Genomic DNA, 12,974 nt, shown 5'->3' with positions numbered 1-12,974 from the left:
TCGTCATGTTCTTTCCGTATGACTTTCCTTCTCTCTTGGAATTCAAAAGGAGACTTTTTGAAAGATCATGTCTATTTTTTGAAGCATAAAGGACATAAGCCTCATTAGTCATTCTAATATGATAAAGTGACTACTAGAAATGCATCAGACAGTGAACTTTCTGATGTGTTTCGCAACCATACTGTGGTGAAAGTCTTGCTATAATAACGTCGGAGTGAACAGTAGTGGATGAGTGTGTAGTGAAGCTGGTCTGCAGTGAGTAACTGTCTGTCTTGCAGCAGCGCTGCTGTAGTTGTGCAGCTGCACAGTGAGTAACACACACTGACCTCACCGCTGACAGCCACACGAGAGCTGGAATCACTATAAAACACAATGAACATTTAATAGTTTTGATGGTCTGTTCAATTGTGTCTGTGTGCAGGGTGTTACTCATCTAGCCACACCATTTCTCGGCAATCAAACAGTGTTATTTTAGTATATACACTGTAAAAAAGGATGGCTGCGATTACTTAACTTAAAATTCAACATTAGAATAACTAATAATATTGTTTCAACTTAACATGATCAAAAAATGTAGTTTAGTTAACTTTAGTTTAAGTTGGATATTTAAGTTATCTCAACAAATTTAAAGTTGCTATAACGAATTCCAGCAACATTGTTTATTCATATTTGAGTTAGTTTTTATTTTTTCAGTTTTCATTTTAATTTTGTGTGTCGTTTTTATTCGTTTTCACATTTTTAGATATCTTTAAATTATTTTTATTTCCTGTTTTAATACTTTTAGTTAGTTACCAAGATAACATTTTTATGTTTAGGATTTTCATTCAGTATTTATATTTTATTTTAAGCATTATTTTTTCTAAAACCAAATTTTAATAACATATTTATAAAACTATTTTTAATAGCTAGTTAATTATAAATTGATTACACTTTTTTTTTTTCTTTTTTTTTGTTATTAGAAGTTCTTTAAATAGATTTAGTTACAACAATAACAACACTGATCAAAGGTCATGCACTGTTATATTAAACATTAATTTAAATTTCACTGTTGTTACTTTTTGAATACATGCAGCCTACACACATTTCATTTGTAGATATATACCTATATGGCATTAAACATATTTATATTTGCAAATTCGAATCCACAATTTTTTGGGCTTCTTAAACAGTAAAACAAAATGTATAATCCACCAGTTTCAAAAATGAAAAGAGAAATTATTAATTATAGGTCAAGTTCCCATAACTCATTCCAAGTCAGAATTTATAACCTTTTCTACCATTTCCTGTTTCACAGCACTGACTTTTGCAGCTTGACATAATTTAATATGACTGATGGAAAACAGTCTTGGGACGAATGATAATCTGAAACAAATATTTCTGCCTGTAGTTCATTGAATGGTGAGAACATCCAGTTTTATTCTGGAAGCAGAGGTCACGATTCCAGGATCGGTGCTTTCCAGATCAATATGAAACTTCAAGTAAGACCAAAAAAAAAAAAAAAGTCAGTGATTTTAGCCTACAAGCGACGCAAATCTGATTTGTTTTCCAGTTTGTTTGTGTTTTTCTTTTATGTTATGTTTATATGTGCAAACTATTGTATGGACAAATTAAAAAAATATATATATATTTAATTTATTTATTTTGTTTGTCTGCAGAAGTAAAAGAAACTCATACAGGTTTTGAACAACGTGCCAGTGATTAAATTATGACATAATTTTATCTTGGCAAGAGCCAAATGTGCAAGAATGGACATTGTGATTGGGACAAAATATATATTTTAAGTATTAAAAAAAAGCAGTCGGATTTGCAGTCTGATGGCTCGTGAATGTGCTCTGATATGGTGATGTTTTGTTTAAACAACCAAGTTCAAATCAAGCTCTGGTAATCTCTGATCCCATCTGCCTGTATTCTTCCTGTCACCGCCTTACTTTTCAATAAGAATCCCAAATAAAATGCAAAATATAGTTTCATGTTTAAATTTAAAAACCCTGCTTAAAGGAAGTTCATCCAAATATAAAAATTGAGAAATGTAGCATTTTCCCACACGGAAATAACCTATATAAACATATATGTTTTAATATAGGTTTTGATATATGTTTTTAATATATGTGACGTATATAAAATTGGCCGTTTTCCTATAATATAGGTACATATATGCATGTATATATATATGTGTGCATATATGCACCTATATGTTTACCTATATATTAGTAAAATTATTAAAATCCATAGCTGCTAGACAACATAAATAAAAGCCCAAAATGTTGAAATTTACATTTACATGTACAAATAGGGCTTATATGTGGATATAAAGAAGCAATACAGGAGACCTATATGGCCTTTATATGCACATATATGCACCTCAATTTTGCCTATATATATATCAACATATAGGTTCTTTCCATGTGGGTGCAAATGCAGCAATGGATGCTCTGCAGTGAATGGGTGCCGTCAGAATGAGAGTCTAAACAGCTGATAAAAACATCACAATAATCCACAAGTTTTAATGATGGATTTGTTTCTTTTTGCTTCTCAAGACATTAACTGATGGACTGGAGTGGTGTGGTGATTATGGTGATGTTTTTATCAGACTCTCATTCTGACAATGCTTTCCCTATAGACGTGTTCGCTATTCTGAACATGTACAATAGAACTATACGTTCTCAAGCAGGGTTTTCCTGTTTCTTGTTGCCATTGGAAAATTGAGGCACTTAGACTTTTAAAGCTCTTGAAAAGTGACAATGGCTCTCCTTGCTCTTTAGTTGTTGTACTTGAGGTTAGGAAATGACTCTTGCCCAACGGAAGTTCATGTTTTCTGATCTAATGATGATTTAAGAACTAGTTTTGATGGTTTTAAATAGCTGTATAGCATTTGCATGCTCCATTTGGCCAAGCCATTGTTTATAATGATGTCTCCTCTGAGAAACAGCACTGAAAATCTTTTCATATTAGACATCATTTCTCAACGGTGCTGTAAAAAACATGGATGTATTCATGGAAGCTGGTGACAGGGTGCTGATGGGAGTTAAACACAATGTTAACACAAAAGCACTGATGCTCTGGGATTATTTGTTTTGCGTTCACATTTAATAAGGGATTTTGAACTTCTCAGTGATTTTGGTTTAAATGTTTGCCTACATTTCTTACAGGTAGCACAGAAAGACCAAATCACTGAAATTCATTTTTTAAATATGTATGTATCATTAGTGACATATTTCCAAGTTATAATTTAGGTTTAGGTATAAACATGTTTCTGTAAGAGATATATATTGCATTTATTGCATGTTTGGAGTATTTCACTTCATCTGCAGATCAATCTGGAAAGTGGAACGCAATAAAAGAAAAACAGATGGAGGTTTTGTTTGACTCTTTATAATGCTGCAATCTGAAATAAATGCTGAACATTTAAGAAACTAATTCATCTAATAAAATAAAAGCAACCCTTAAAGACTTGATCATTGTTGAAAAATAAAACTTAAGTACTTTAGTGCAGTTCCAGTAATTTGGAGATGCAAAACGCTGTAAAGATTTTAACATTTACTAATGGGAGATGCACAAGTTAGGGCACAGAGTAAATGTTTAACATATAGTTGAAGTTTTACAAATAACAAAATAGTGCTGAAGGTAGTATCAATGGCATAAAATGTGTATTAATATTGGCAACTTAGTTGAACAGTTCATTGATTCCTAAAATAAGTGATGTCATTTAGAAACCATTTTTATTATCTGATTAATTCCTGATGGATAAAATGAAGTTCCACCCTATAATATTTTTTTTGTAGTTGAATAAGACACTCATGAGATTGTGCTTATGCTGTAGGACTGAACAAACTCCTAACTTAAACGTTAAAAGTTCTACTGATTTTAAACATTCAAACATTATTTATCATTGCATCAGTTAAATATTGTGTAATTTAAACTTAAATTCTGCATGAATTGATTTTTTAAATAATTATTTGTTGTAATAAACCTCAACATCATGAATGTTATGTTTCAGAATCAGATGTAGTTTAAACAGAGCAGATTGTTAAAACATGCTCAAATGCAAATGTGACCCTGGAGCACAAAAGCAGTCTTAAGTCGCTGGGGTATATTTGTAGCAATAGCCAAAAATACACTGTATGGGTCAAAATTATACATTTTCTTTTATGCCAAAAATCATTAGGAAATTAAGTAGATATCATGTTCCATGAAGATATTTTGTAAATTTCTTACCGTAAATATATCAAAACTTCATTTTTGATTAGTAATATGCATTGCTAAGAACTTCATTTGAACAACTTTAAAGGTGATTTTCTCAATATTTAGATTTTTCTGCACCCTCAGATTCCAGATTTTCAAATAGTTGCATCTCAGCCAAATATTGTCCATCATAACAAACCATACATCAAAGCTTATTTATTCAGCTTTCAGGTGTATAAATCTCAATTTTTAAAAATTCATACTTAAGACTGGTTTTGTGGTCCAGGGTCACATTTCTAAAGCCCGAGCTTGCATGTTGAGGATGGTTGTAATCAGCAGGATTGGTTTTGTGCCAAGTATTGAGGTCTCTGTGTTCATTGGCATAGAAACTACATTGAGTCAACATATTACCTTAAAGCTGTGGTGTGGACACTGCTAGTCTTTTTAACGATTTTTAAATCGATATCTTAACCGATATCATTACCATCCTTGATAGGAATGAGACTTTACAAAATCCTGCCGATGAACGATAAAAATATTGACAGCCAATCAGAGTTAACCAGCCGTTAAACGGTAGACAACAAAATGTAGTGTGCGCTTCTAATATATAGAACCTTTTCATTCATTGCTGTGGACGCTAATATACAGCAGTTATCGGTATCGGTATTTCCGGTTTTTGGTGTGAACGGCTGGTTATACAGTTCTGTTTAGTGACGCTAATGAACTCACACACTTCACCAGTAAATCAGAGAAACTCAATGTCGTCATGTCTGATGACACTCATGATCACTCATCTGGATTTGAAATGGGACCATCTGCTCTTGAGACAGGAGGGCTTTTCCAAAGAAAACATGAATAGTTTGAGGAAACCATCTGTTAGTCTTTATCTTGAGTTGAAGATGGTTTGTCCAGGATTTATGAGGATTTGTTGTCCTTTTTTCCTGTAGCTCAACTGGAAAAATCAATGCAAAAACATGGGTTTGATTCTAGGGAGAACATGATTCAGTTTATGAAATGTATACCTTGAAATTACTTTGGACTCACTATAGCTGCATTATTTTGGTCAAAAATACAGTACAAAAACAGTAATATTGTGAAATTCAATTCAAATAGTTTTCTATGTGAATATATGTGAACCTTGACCACAAAACCAATACAATACATTGTATGGGTCAAAATTATTTATTTTTCTTTTATGCCAAAAATAATTAGACCATTAAGTAAAGATCATGCTCCATGAAGATATTTTGTAAATTTTCTACCATAAATGTATCAAAACTTAATTTTTGATTAGTAGTGTGCATTTTAATTTTTTTGCATCCTCAGATTTTCAAATTATTGTATCTCAACCAAATATTGTCGTATCCTAACAAACCATACATTAATGAAAATTGGCCCTTATAACTGGTTTTGTGGTCCAGGGTAAAATGTCATTTATTCCTGTGATCTGCAGCTGTATTTTCAGCATCATTACTCCAGTCTTCAGCGTCACATGATCTTCAGAAATCATTCTAATATACTGATTTACTCAAGAAACATTTCTGATTATCAATGTTGAGAACAGTTGTGCTGCCCAATATTTTTGTGGAATTGTTATTTTTGATGAATAGAAAGTTCAAAAGAACAGCATTTATTTGAAATTGAAATCTTTTGTTATAAATGACTTTAATGTGACTTTTGATCGATTTAATGCGTCCTTGCAGAATAAAAGTATTAATGTCATTAAACCGTTGATTACTTTAAAGAAGAAAGTTTACAGCAGCTACACATGAATCCTCAGAAACGAGTAAAGTTAGAGGCTGATGGGCCTCCAAAGCCCCGGGTTGCTGAAATTATTGGAATGTACAATGTGATTCATGGCTTATGGTTCTTCCATTACAGATTACATATTCACACACCCAAAAAAAATTGTTTTCACAAGAGATGTGGGACTGGTTATGTGCTAAATGTTAATATTTAAGGTTAAAAATGACAATTACATTGCATGAAAGAGTTAAATGGTAGTCAGTATTTCTTCAATAGCTTTAATATGTTTGTAATGTATTACAGAAACTCATCCAGAAGGCCGGCCACACACTGACATGTACTGCGAGGTATGAAGAGCATGCCCTAGTCATTTCCTCCCATCGGTTTCAATCTGTCAAAGACCACCGAACACTCCCAGCTGACCCAGACCCGAGATGGAAGAGCAGCAGCCACCGCATGCAACGCTTTTCACTCAAGCCAAGTTCAATCACATGATGTTCTCAGTGTTCAGATATAAACACAGCGTGTTCTTATGGGCTGAGAGAGTCAAGGAGATGCCAGACAGACCCGACTACTGATTAATTTGAACATAAAATGACAGAAGAAAATATTTTTTGCACATGCAGTTCTTTAGAATAGAAGTTGTGCTTGATCTCAGTCTAGTTGCACAGTCTTGTTTTCTCTCACAGATCAAAACTTTCTTGAATTAGAAAAAGAAAAAAAATCATGTGTGAACAAGAAAACTGTAAGCACTTTACAATAAGGATTAATTTATTGACATTAGTTAACAACATTAGTTACCATTAACTAAGATGAATGAATGCTGTAGAAGTGTTATTCATTGTTAAAGATCATTTCAATGTTTACTAATACATTTAAAAAAAACATTGTATCTGTTTACGTTAGTTAATTCACTGTTAATATAAATAACTAATATTGGCAAAGATTAATAAATACTACAAGAATGATATTGCTTGTTAGATTGTTAATGCAAAAAATATCAAATTTATATATGCATGTAAATTCTATACATTTATTCATTATGCTGGATAGATTACTTTCAAATCGTTACTGTTTCACAATTATATGAGAAAAATTTGTAGTTAGTAATGTATTACATATTTTATAATCTGAATAATTTTGTATCTAGACTTGTGACCTTACTCATCACATTGATTTAGATAGGATAATATTGTACCATATTGATAGAAAAAACTACAAAGAAAATATATTCTTTTATTGTTTTTCACAACATGAACTGCATTAATCATTACATTACTTGAAGGTTTCCCACGCTAGGGTTAATGAAGGTGCTGGGGGGTTGTGATTTTGATGAAACGCTAATAATTAAATCATAAAAATGTGAATTTAAAATAAATCATTTTAAAATAGCCTAACTAAAAAATAAATAAATCACTTATTAAAAAATATCAAATATTGTATTTGTTTACCTGCATTTCATGTGAAAATTAGGCTAACCAAGATCAGAGAACCACGCACAGGCCAAATTTAAGGTGAAAGCAAGTTTAGGAACCCCTGCATGACGTAAATAAGAAATAATGTGATTTTTTGCATTTTAAAGATATTGCAAACTTATGTTAACAAATGAGACCTATTGTAAATGTTTTCATAAATGTCGGTTTGGGACAAAGCTATTTTGTGTTGTAATTTTATAATATTTCAGAATACTGTAGGCCTAATATTTTATAGATAGGTTTTCTTGTTTGCTCACTTTTAACTGCTTCAATTGTTTCATAATTGTTTTATGATTTAATTGCTGAAAATACTTGTTGTTTTCAGTGAATTGACTTTGGCATAGCTACTTTAAAATAGATCAGTGTAGTAAACAGCTAGCCCGTAATGGAAACTAATTTCCTTTTTTGTTTTGATGTCAAATGAGGTAACGAAATGATTTCACTTGTGTAAGGTGATTTCCTAAATTGTGGAGACATCGTCATCCTCATATTATTTTTTTTAATTATTTTTGTTTTTGTAGTAACATGGCAACCAAGTGTGATTCTCCACCCAAACTCTGACGCTCTCGGATGTTAGTCGCTGCTGTCGTTATTGTGGCTTTGAGCATGTCACGCCGATACGTAATAGGCCTGTTACATAATCAAATGGACATCGGTCATCCACTGTCACTCATGCTTCATCACGTTATGTCCCAACCCTGGGGAATGCACACTGATTTAACCGTGCTTCCTTTTGTGTTCACATCCCACAGCTCTCCTCGCGGATGCATACCGATGTTTCTGGGCTGTGATTGAGAACAGATGTTTGGCCTCTCGTGGCAAGACACTGAGATTATTGTGCTCCAAGAAAACCCTCACAAACACTGCTATTGCAAAACCTTAAACATTAATAAATGCATGCACATGTCCAGTCACACGGCATGAGCCGAATATCTAATTTTGAGTCTGGACATGTCAAGGTTGCACTGCTTTTTTTTCCATTATTGCTTTTGTTTTTGATGATTAGTAACAATAAACTCTAAACACATCACTCTGAATCCATGAGATTAATGGCAGAGTTGTCTATAAATGCTCTTGGCTTCTCAAAAGAGGACACAATTGCAATAAATTATTTGAATGACTAATATTTGGCACTTTTTGTGCTGGCATCTTTTATAGTTTTCCCTTATTTTTGTGCATTTGAATGAGAAACTGGAAAAAGTTAGAAAAGTATATTCAAAATGCTGGCTGTAAAACATTTTAAAGCTCTAAACGAGCAATGAATGTGAAAAAAATGTGATTGCGACGAGGCAAATGAATTCTTTATAGTATTTGTATGGTGATGTTTTTAATCAAGTTCACCCACAGACCTGTGAACAATATCCTGTCTGTCTGACATGCTCTGAAAATGTCCAGCCAAAAGTTTGTTTGCATGATTTTTTAGACGTGCATCTCATATAATCTTGCATGCTTTTATAAAATGCAGACAGCGGCAATGGGATGAAATGTTAAAGGTATATGGTTCACTAAAAAAAAATTAAAAGTGCTTAAAGTTTACTCACCTTTAGGGCCAATCAAGATTACCTCATATTAACTTCATTGCTCTATAGTGCCTGAGAGAAATGGCATGTAAAAGACCCTCCAAAGACCTGTTTTGGAAAGACTTTTTGTATATTATCAGTTTTGGAGCCGTCAAGACCATTGTGTCTCATTCCTGTAAACAGAATGTTAATCAATATGTAAGTAAAAGGTGAGCACTAAGATAAGATAGCACTCAGTTTGAGAAAAACAAATCATTTAGGTGAAGACTTGCACTGCAGTTTTTTTAAGAGTTATTTAATTCACATAAACATGCCGTGGGAAGACTGCAGTAGTAAAAAGGAACTTTGGCAGGACATGCATTTGGATATTAGGCCTCATACACAATCCAACCAACATAAATCCATCTTTTTAAAATTACAGTGGCTCAGTGTGGATTTCAGCACTCGTCAGTGATCAAATAAGTATTAAGGATTCAATTAAAACCCACATAAATGCACAACCACTTACCCAAGCGGACATAGTTTAGCAGAAAGATGCACAATATTCAATCACAAATAGCAAAGAAAAACCTCATGAAATGTGCATGTGGCTTTATTGCGCAACATGCTTTACAATTGATTAGTTCAGCTTGTTCCCTCAGAAAGCAAGCAAGCAGAAAATGACTACAGAATTAACAAAATTTCCTCTTTTGTACAACTCTGAAAGGTTTTAATGCCATTCTGACCTTTTCTAAACTACTTAAAAGAAGAACTACTGAAGACATCGCTAAAGACCGCATCTCAGAGTTCCCTTATAATGAATAAAATCACAGCTGAAAGAAGAATTTGCTTTCGCTGTTGGAAAAAACAATGTGTGTTCCTGTCCCAGACGGCTCCATTATCATCACATGACCTGTTGATCTGCGTTAAACCCTCACAACCAAATTAAACTGAGGCCTGTTACATCATTAAAGCATGACCTTTGTTTTAAGGCCATGCAAATCCTGGCTTATTAAATTAAACTGATAATGGGTGTTTTTAAGAACACATGTTCCACATGATAATTAAGAAAACCTCAATAAGACCTCAGTTTATTGGTTTAATGGGTGAAACCATTTCACATAAATTATCCTATTAGTTACACTGAACTTTGAGTGGACCTTTGCAAGTATTAAGTTCCTTACGCAATGCATCTGAATTGATTTTTCTCGTCCAAAACAAACGCTGTAACAGTCAAGCACATGCATGCAGTAATCATGAATCGATGAAGTGTGTAATTCCTGCATTAATAGTGGCACCCAACAAATGTGGCAAAAGTAACTAAAAGAAAAGTTTGAATTTTGGATCAACAAAGCTGTTTATTGATTTGAAGCATGAAGTTTTGTTTTTTTACTGTGCTTTTTTTGAGTGCTTTGTCAATAGGAGGAATCAGTCAGAGTTTTAAATGGACGTCTTTAAGATTTTAATCAAACATTTTGCTTAGTAGCTGTGAAATTAATCTCTAAGTAAAATATACAGGCTTGGCCCATCATTCAACTGCATCCTGTATTTAACTGTTATCACTGAATGCTATTTTTCTGATTGGTGTTTATCAGACCTGTTGGCCTTTTTCTGATTAACTCACACGTAACACCCAGAGTCATTTAAGTCGAGTAAAGCTATAGGGTTACAAGGAGCTCTGGTGGGTTTAACATATCATTTGATGCTCTTCTTTTGCCATCTAGAGGTCACCTGAATAATCAACAAAAGAGCTGCAAAGCTGGTTTCACATGAGACTTCAGTAAATGCTTAACAGGTTTTTCCTTGTTTTGTGTCTCTGTTTTTATCTCTTTTGTCATGTAAAGGTGGCAGAACATCCCACAGAGTCCTATAAACACACACATATCACATGTATTTGTCCAGTAGGCCTAATTTATGTGTCATTTATCCAGACATTATTGTTCGAAAGGTTTTTCTGAATATTTCTGTTCAGTTTTTGAATTGAATTTTAAAACACATTTAATATAAAATTCATACAAAAACTACTTGAATAGCTTTGATGTTGAAGATTATGATACTGAAGTCAAATTTGTATTTATATCTATATATTTCCATTTATTAAACTACACTGAAAAAATGATACTACATTTTTTTAAGGTAAGTGGTTGCAATCAATTTATTGTAGCTACATTTAAATAAACACATTTTTCTGAAAGTTAGTAACCTAAATATTTTATTTAATTCATTTTATTTAAATGTAGCTAAAATAAATGGATTGCCACCACTTACCTTAAAAAATTGAGTAAATTCAATGAATCATTTTTTTCAGTGATATTAAATTGTCTTGAACTGTAAACTTAAACATTTCTCTACACTTTTTTATGAATTTTGTATGTTGTACATATGCACTTATGGCACTTATAGTTATTTCAATTATACATTCAACAATTATACATAGTATTCATAATTCATACTGTTTAATATTCCTAATACATTTTTATAAAATAATATTATATATATATATATAAATAAATATATATATATATATATATATATATATATAATGTCATATATATATGAATATCATAATATGATGTAATATTATATAGAAAATATATGAATACAAATAAAACATTATATTAATTAATTCTATGATTATTAATATATATATATAATTCACAATGTTTTACTCACACACACATATTCTATTCAATGATATTAATATATTAATTGAATATATATATATATATATATATATATATATATATATATATATATATATATATAGGCTATATATAAATATATATATATATATATATGTGTGTGTGTGTGTGTATGTGTATATATGTATATGTACACACTAGGGGTGGCACGGTTCGCGGAAAAAAACCGAACCGCACGGTTCTCCACACACGGTTCGGCACGCGCTAGGACCGCGGTTCAACTGAATTCCGACAACGCATGTGGTTTGTTATAAATAACACGTAAAACAAATAGGGTTCGGCTAATGTATGTTTCTGTTAATGGATGCGCATTCTGGCTTCCCAGTACATTATAACAACAGCGATGAGAAAGAAAAAAAAAATAAATAAGTGGACAAATCATTCACTCTTGTTCAATGCGAGTGCCGTATGCTGGAATATGAGCATTTATTCCGTCATCACCCGGGTGCTGATAGCGCGCGCACAGGTGAGACCTGAACAGCACACGTTGATATCGGTGTTTAGACTAAAGTCATGTAAGCTTTGCCAGCTCAAATATTTAAGAGCCAGAGGACGCGAGCTCGCGCGCGCAGTGAGAAGATTTGTGCGTGCGCTCATCAGAAGCGCACAAACCTGCGCCTCAGAACGCGCGCAAATATGAAGCTCTCTCTGAAGTATTGTGTTTTAATGGATAAATTCACACAAAATTCTGTCAAAATGCCCGTCTTGGTAAGTATCCTATAGCAGACATAGCCGGCTGGGCGTACAGTATCAGTGCTTTCTCTTAAAGTGACAGTTAATATTAAATAAACAGCAACAACAAAGAAATCACTCACTGCTCTTGATTGAATCGCTTTTGTAACTTTAATAAAGAGTAATCTTTAATTTATACAGTCAAATATGCAATGCTGTTTTACCTTTAATTACTTTAATCATACTTCAATTTCTGTACCTAAAAAAAACCCTGAAAATCACTGATTATTTTATTTGTATCTTTACTCTATTGTATTTTTATTTGTGCTGTTGCTTGTAGTTAAAGGTCTGCTTTTATTTGTGTACACTCACAATGAAAACAAAACAGATTTTATATATATAACATGTAATAATATTTAGCATTTTCACATCAAAATAAAAGAAACTGAGCAAAGTAGATGTCTTTTTTTCCCTGTTGTACCGAAATTGTATCGAACCGTGACCCCCGAACCGAGGTACGTACCGAACCGTGACATCTGTGTACCGTGCCACCCCTAGTACACACACACACACACACACACACACACACACATATATATATATATTAACATAATTCATAAATATATATATTTAATATACATAAATATAATATAAACATTGTAAAACACTGCATTTAATTATATTATTGTATTTAATCT

Source organism: Barbus barbus (genome assembly GCF_936440315.1).
Source record: "Barbus barbus genome assembly, chromosome: 24".
NCBI lineage: Eukaryota > Metazoa > Chordata > Actinopteri > Cypriniformes > Cyprinidae > Barbus > Barbus barbus.
The sequence above is the reverse complement of the archived record's forward strand: the minus strand, read 5'-3'. Positions refer to the sequence as shown.